Source organism: Engraulis encrasicolus, unplaced genomic scaffold (genome assembly GCF_034702125.1).
Source record: "Engraulis encrasicolus isolate BLACKSEA-1 unplaced genomic scaffold, IST_EnEncr_1.0 scaffold_33_np1212, whole genome shotgun sequence".
NCBI lineage: Eukaryota > Metazoa > Chordata > Actinopteri > Clupeiformes > Engraulidae > Engraulis > Engraulis encrasicolus.
In genome coordinates this window covers 207,501-215,000 of record NW_026945632.1, presented here as the reverse complement: position 1 = coordinate 215,000, position 7,500 = coordinate 207,501, and positions in this window count along the sequence as shown.

The following is a 7,500-nucleotide window of genomic DNA, read 5'->3' as shown; positions in this document are numbered from 1 at the left end:
GAACGGGCACTCGGTAGAGCGCAAACCTTCGCCTACACCACTTAGTTAAGATGAGAAACGTGCATCTTGACCCCACTGACCGTTGACCCCCAACCACTAAAAAACGTATGGACACCACCATGACGTGTGGCACATCACAAGATCGGGAATTGAATTCTGCACATCTTGGCACTGGTTTCAGGCAAATCGGATGCCAATTAATCGAGATATCGCAAATTTACGTTTTTGACCTTTTCGTGACCTTGACCTTGACCTTTGACCCAATCACTCCCAAAAACGAATCGATTGTTCCTTGGGTCATGACCAATCATCCCACTAAATTTCATAAAAATCGGCTCAGTTTTGTCTGAGTTATACGAAGTACAAACATATTCACAAATAAATACACAGCGGTCAAAACATAACCTTCGCCGACTTTGTCTCGGCGAAGGTAACTATCAAACATTTAGACTATTTAAACAAAATGACCTCAACAATTCAGCATTTCTAATGGGCAGCGAGAGAGAGAGACAGAGAGAGAGAGAGAGAGAGAGAAAGATAATCTGCCACTGACTGTTAAAAAGGGCAGCGGCTCCTTTAGAGAGGGAGGAGCTGCGCAGCAGGTACAGCAAAGTCAGAGCCAGGCTACTAGATTTCTAGAGCTAGTTCTAGACCCTAAAGCACTGGCCCACATCGATATGGCCTAAACCTGACAGTTGTTCTCTGCGTTAGAATGCCAGCGGAGTTACAACTCGAAATGAATTCAGTTTGCAAAAAAAAAAGTCAAGCGCGACGACCGCGAGGTTGGCTATATCAAGCGCAACAACCGTGAGGTGTATTACCGTCTGACATGAGTCGCAAATGCTCGATCATAACACAAACACTCAGTGAGAGTAGATATTGACAGTTTCAGTTTGACAATCTTCAAAATGAATATCACACAGAATGTTTTGCAATTATGGCACAGGCAAGATCTCTGGAACAGGACTGTTGTTTGTGTTCCATGCAATGCGTGAGGAAATGTAGGCTATGTCGGGCTGGTACACAATAATGTCTGCTTCACCTCAAACCATAACGTCTCTCTAGTATACCACTTGTGAAAAAGCACTAAAACAACACCTACCACGGCAGAGAGATTAATGTTTACAGCATGCAAACACTGTTCATATTAAGTAGGTCTGCTGAGCAACAGGTACGGAGGGGCGAAGCGACTGGAGGGCAGTCTGAAAGCGTCTGTCAATCGAACGCTATGGTGACGCGCATCTCCAAACCCCAAATCCATATTTTGAGAATAGATTAACGTGCGATATTTTCTTTGTCGCGCGATAACAGTCTCACATTATCGCAGCACGTTAACGCCGATAACGGCCCACCACTAGTTTTAACTATATATAGGGCCTACAGTATATGTTTTTCCACATTTCTGAAAATAGGGGCCCACGAAGATGCAGGCCAGTGAGTCAGTTCTGTGTCGCTAATTATGAGGGGTCCTATTTACCCCCCATTCCAGCCCTAGGCCTGTGTGTATGTGTGTGTGTGTGTGTGTGTGTGTGTGTGTGTGTGTGTGTGTGTGTGCGTGCGTGTGTGTGTGTGTGTGTGTATGTGCGTGTGTGTGTGTGTGTGTGTGTGTGTGTGTGTGTGTGTGTGTGTGTGTGTGTGTGTATATGTGTGTGTGTGTGTGTGTGTGTGCGCGTATGTGTATGTGTGTGTGTGTGTGTGTGTCCAGCGGCCTGTTCCAAACGACGCACGAACACACTGTTTTCCTTGTCGTCGAGCATCTTGGTGTGTTTCTAACCCCAGCCTTCGGGCCAGACAAGATGATGAAAAAAGCACTCATGATAAAGAATTCATGATGTGTGTTATTTATTAACATCAGTATAATAACAAACACATGTATATTAAATCCACATGTAATTACAGAAGTGTTTGCATGGCTTATGAGGCAGACAGTCCTGTGTCAACAAGAGGGGATCTGTTCAGTCAAGGACATAGTTGAATAGTATATTATACATACATTCATACCCTCCATACACACTCACTCACACACACACACACAGTTTAGTACTTTTATTTGGATCTCACCAAGAAGGCAGCATTACAAATCCAAATAGTGATGGAAGCAAATGTCATAGCAATCAGTAGGGACTGATCAGAATCATAGGGTCCAATGTAATACATTACAGGTCAGAATGGCCTGGTTAATTTAAAGTTGTTTAGGGGTAGACATGGCACCTCCTTCGCCATATTGCTAAACTACCAATTGTTGCAGAAATTGAGCAGTATTTAGCAGTCTTTTTTGAATTGTCCTTATTGAGTCCACAGAGTTGCAGTCCACGCAGTGCAAGCCTATGTACATGTCCTAGGCTGCCAAACACAAGAACAATAAGCTTGCAGTTGAAACCTTGATTTGTGACCACATCCATAAGTGGCTGGTATTTTAGGATCTTTGAGTGGTAGCAAGTGTCCATGTACAGATCAAAGGGGCAACCTATTTCCACAAAGGAGACCTTTTTATTGTCAGCATCTATAATGGTGATGTCCGGTGTGTTTGGAATGCTGCTTAAAAGTGTGTCATCATGACTGTCGCTGAACCAGTTCATTTTTACTGTGCAATTTGTGTGTATTTGCGTTGAAATGTCCTGTGCCTCTTTAATGCCTTGGGCTATAATGTTGACGAGTCTGTCATGTCGCGCTACATACAGTCCTTTATAGAAGTTGCACCCATTTAAAATGTGTGCAACGGTCTCGTTGTGTTGGTTTGTGGGATGTAAAGTACAGTGCGGCTCATGGCTAGAGGGGTACCAGATGGCAAGGTTGGATTTGGTGGGTAGTACTTGGAGACGGGCTTTAACGGTAAATTTAAGAATGTCTTCGCCAATTGCAGTGTTGGAATAAACTGTGTGTGATAGGGAGTGATTTGCAAATGGTAAATATGCCAGTTTCCCTTGCAGTCTGAGATGTGTCCAGCGTTCTGCGCTCTGGGACCGCCGGATTTTAAGAAGTGACTGTCTCGCCCCCACTACTGGTAGGTCGTGGAGCGTGTCACCTGTTGTATAAGTGACGCGAGTGTGGCAGAGCGGGTCCGTTGGAACGTTTTGGAGCGTAATTGGAGCGCTGTCAGATCTCTCCCATTTCAGGTGTAATCCCATGCGAAAACACAAGTCATTCAGGTCAAGCCAGTCGGACCTCGCACCGAATCCCACGGCCTTGATATTTAATTTACCATTCTCCTTTATCTGAAATCCCAGGAACTGCTTGTCCTCCTCCGTGGCAATTGGGACTTTACGCCTGTGAAGATGTTGGATGAGCGATGCACGCGCCATCTCTCGCACTGCAGCGTCGCTGTTGTTAAGCATATTAAGGAGATGACTTGTTCTAGTGGCCATATATACCCACTCCACATTTGTAACACCCAGCCCTCCGTCCTTTTGAGACTGAAAGATGATGTCCCTAGTTGAGTGAGTGTTGAGGCCAAACCACTTCCTAACCAACTGTACCGTCTTATTGTTGAGTTGAGTTAGTGTCTTCTGCGGTATATGAACGTTGGCGAATAGGTGTTGAATTTTTGCCAGAGCGATTTCTCTAATGGCCTGTAGCTTCATTGTGATGGGTAGAGGGCTAGAGTCTATCAGATCAAGTCTGTTGGTGTATTCATATGTAAGCTCCGCCAGCTGTTCTTGCCAGTCACCAGCTACGTTGAACTTATGGCCAAGGTAGGGATATGTTTCGTGGCGTGAGTAGACTCGAATTGGTTGCTGGAATACTGTAAATGCTGGTGGCTTGTCAGATTTTGCTGCATACCAGCGGTTTCCTCCACTGCGTCTCTCGTAAAAGGTAGCGCATTTTGCTGGCTTTACCTCCAGTCTAGACCACTGTAAGAAAGTCTCTGTGCGCATGAGCATTTGCTGGATGACAGCCTCGTCTCTTGATGCAAGTTGGACATCATCTGCGTACCCTTGGACCGGACACACACACACACACACACACACACACACACACACACACACACACACACACACACATACATACACACACACACACACACACACATACACACACACACACACACACACACACACACACACACACACACACACACACACACACACACACACACACACACACACACACGGCAAGGACATGGTTGAATAGTATACTATACATACATGCATACCCTCCATACACACACAAGACAACAAAGAACTTTTGGAGACGGCTGTATAGGCCTACTAATGATGTTTAGAGTGAATCAGTGATTAAGTTTGACACCCGATCTGCATATTTGAAGTGACTTATCTGCTCATTTTCACATTATGTTCGATAGGCGACAAAACATTTGTCTTGTGAAATTCTGCCCTGTCTGTGTACATTAAAGGTTCAACCTTTCTTTGGTGCATGAAATTTGTTTTTGTACATAAAACCTCATTTGAGAGGGTTGTAGCTTTCATATGAGTGACTTCTGAAGCCAAGTGATTAATTAAAAATCAGGTTATTAGCTGTTATTCCAAACAAATGGATAGGCGACAACACTTTTGGAGATGGCTGTACAAAGCTGCATATCTTTACCAAGACAAGTCAAGGTCAAGTCAAGGTCAAGTAGGTTTTATTGTCAATTTCTTTACATGCACTGGTCATACAAAGAATTTGAAATTACATTTCTTGCTTTCCCATACAGACATAGACTAATCTAGGTAAGGACATAGACAGTATAGACATAGACAGTACTCATACATGGACTTAAGACAGTATGGACATAGACTGTAAGACAGTAATTAATATGCAGCAATACACACAAGTGAATATCTTTACCAAGAGAAGAATAAACATGGAGCGTTAATAAGTGTCTTCAGCAGAGACGCTATAGGTTCTAAATTAATGTTATCTTTAACAAATAACAGCAGCGCTGACACCACAGACACACAAAATCACCGCATGCAGAGACGGATTAATGCACAGGCTGCAGCCTAGGGCCCCCACAGGCTAGATAGGGCCCCCACAGATATGGCTGCAGCCTAGGGCCGCAACAGATATGGCTCCAGCCTAGGGCCCCCACAGGCTAGATATGGCTGCAGCCTAGGGCCCCCAAAGGCTAGATATGGCTGCAGTCTAGGGCCCCCACATGCTAGATATGGCTGAAGCCTAGGGGCCCCCAAGGGATAGATATGGCCCCCACAGGCTAGATATGGTTGCAGCCTAGGGCCCCACAGGCTAGATAGGCTAGATATGGCTGCAGCCTAGGGCCCCCACAGGCTAGATATGGCTGCAGCCTAGGGCCCCCACAGGCTAGATATGGCTGCAGCCTAGGGCCCCTGCCCCCCGGCTAGATATGGCTGCAGCCTAGGGCCCCCACAGACTAGATATGGCTGCAGCCTAGGGCCCCACAGGCTTGATATGGCTGCAGCCTAGGGCCCCCACAGGCTAGATATGGCTGCAGCCTAGGGCCCCACAGGCTAGATAGGCTAGATATGGCTGCAGCCTAGGGCCCCCACAGGTTAGATATGGTTGCAGCCTAGGGCCCCCACAGGCTAGATATGGCTGCAGCCTAGGGCCCCACAGGCTAGATAGGCTAGATATGGCTGCAGCCTAGGGCCCCCACAGGCTAGATATGGCTGCAGCCTAGGGCCCCCACAGGCTAGATATGGTTGCAGCCTAGGGCCCCCACAGGTTAGATATGCCTGCAGCCTAGGGCCCCACAGGCTAGATAGGCTAGATATGGCTGCAGCCTAGGGCCCCCACAGGCTAGATATGGTTGCAGCCTAGGGCCCCCACAGGCTAGATATGGTTGCAGCCTAGGGCCCCCACAGACTAGATATGGCTGCAGCCTAGGGCCCCCACAGGCTAGATATGGTTGCAGCCTAGGGCCCCCACAGGCTGGATATGGCTGCAGCCTAGGGCCCCCACAGGCTAGATATGGCTAGAGTCTAGGGCCCCCACAGGCTAGATATGGCTGCAACCTAGGGCCCCCACAGGCTAGATATGGCTGCAGCCTAGGGCCCCCACTGACTAGATATGGCTGCAGACTAGGGCCCCCACAGGCTAGATATGGCTGCAGCCTAGGGCCCCCACAGGCTAGATATGGCTGCAGACTAGGGCCCCCACAGGCTAGATATGGCCCCCACAGGCTAGATATGGCCCCCACAGGCTAGATATGGCTGAAGACTAGGGCCCCCACAGGCTAGATATGGCTAGAGTCTAGGGCCCCCACAGGCTAGATATGGCTAGAGTCTAGGGCCCCCACTGGCTAGATATGGCTGCAGCCTAGGGCCCCCACAGGCTAGATATGGCTGCAGCCTAGCCCCACAGGCTAGACATGGCTGCAGCCTAGGGGCCCCCACATGCTAGATATGGCTGCAGCCTAGGGCCCCCACAGGCTAGACATGGCTGCAGCCTAGGGGCCCCCACATGCTAGATATGGCTGCAGCCTAGGGGCCCCCACAGGCTAGACATGGCTGCAGCCTAGGGGCCCCCACAGGCTAGAAATGGCTGCAGCCTAGGGGCCCCCACATGCTAGATATGGCTGCAGCCTAGGGGCCCCCACAGGCTAGGGCCCCCACAGGCTAGACATGGCTGCAGCCCCGTAGCCAGGCCGTGCCCTTCTAGTGACGCAACAGCTTCAGCGTTGCTCCCAGTCAGGACTGTGCAGTGTGAATGGCAGCCCGCGAACATCTCGGACTGGCAATGCTCTCGGACACGTTAAGCGAACGCGAATATCTTGGTGTGTTTGTACCGTTAGCTTTCTTCCTAACAGGCCCGGGGCCCTTTAGCCTCGTCCTGACCATCCCATAATACTACTATTTCCATTTCGAATTTATGGTCTGGATTTTGTTTGATCTGACGAAGCAGGAAGGATATTTACGGAAAAATCAGAATTTAACTTATAAGTTGTTGAACAAACATGTCTGACGTCTATCTATGGTGATGTAGGACCGTTTAACAGACATGTCTGACAGAACATCCTACCGTAGGATAAAATTACAATGTAGGACCGTTTGTCAGAACACCGGCGAAAATCATACCGGTCAACATCGCTCCACAGAGGACAGGTACCAGACGTAGTGCGGAGCCAAGTGGCGGAGTGGCGGAAGTACGTAGGATGGCGCGCCAGGCTATGAAAAAACAAGGCTGTGGATTTATTTTCATTGTATGTTGGTGGTAAAAGCATCGGTATCGGTACTCAGTATCGGCAAGTACAGACCTTAGCGTTCACCCCTCTGCCTAACGGGCCTTCTGAATCTGGCCCTGGCCACATGACACCCTGCTCCAGCTGTTTCTTATTCAGCTGATGGCCTTTGCTTGCAAGTGTATACACACAAGACAGGGTGTGTGTGTGTGTGTGTGTGTGTGTGTGTGTGTGTGTGTGTGTGTGTGTGTGTGTGTGTGTGTGTGTGTGTGTGTGTGTGTGTGTGTGTGTGTGTATGTGTGTGTGTGTGAATGTGTGTGTCTTTGCTTGCATGTGTATACGCACAAGACAGGGTATGTGTGTGTGTGTGTGTGTGTGTGTGTGTGTGTGTGTGTGTGTGT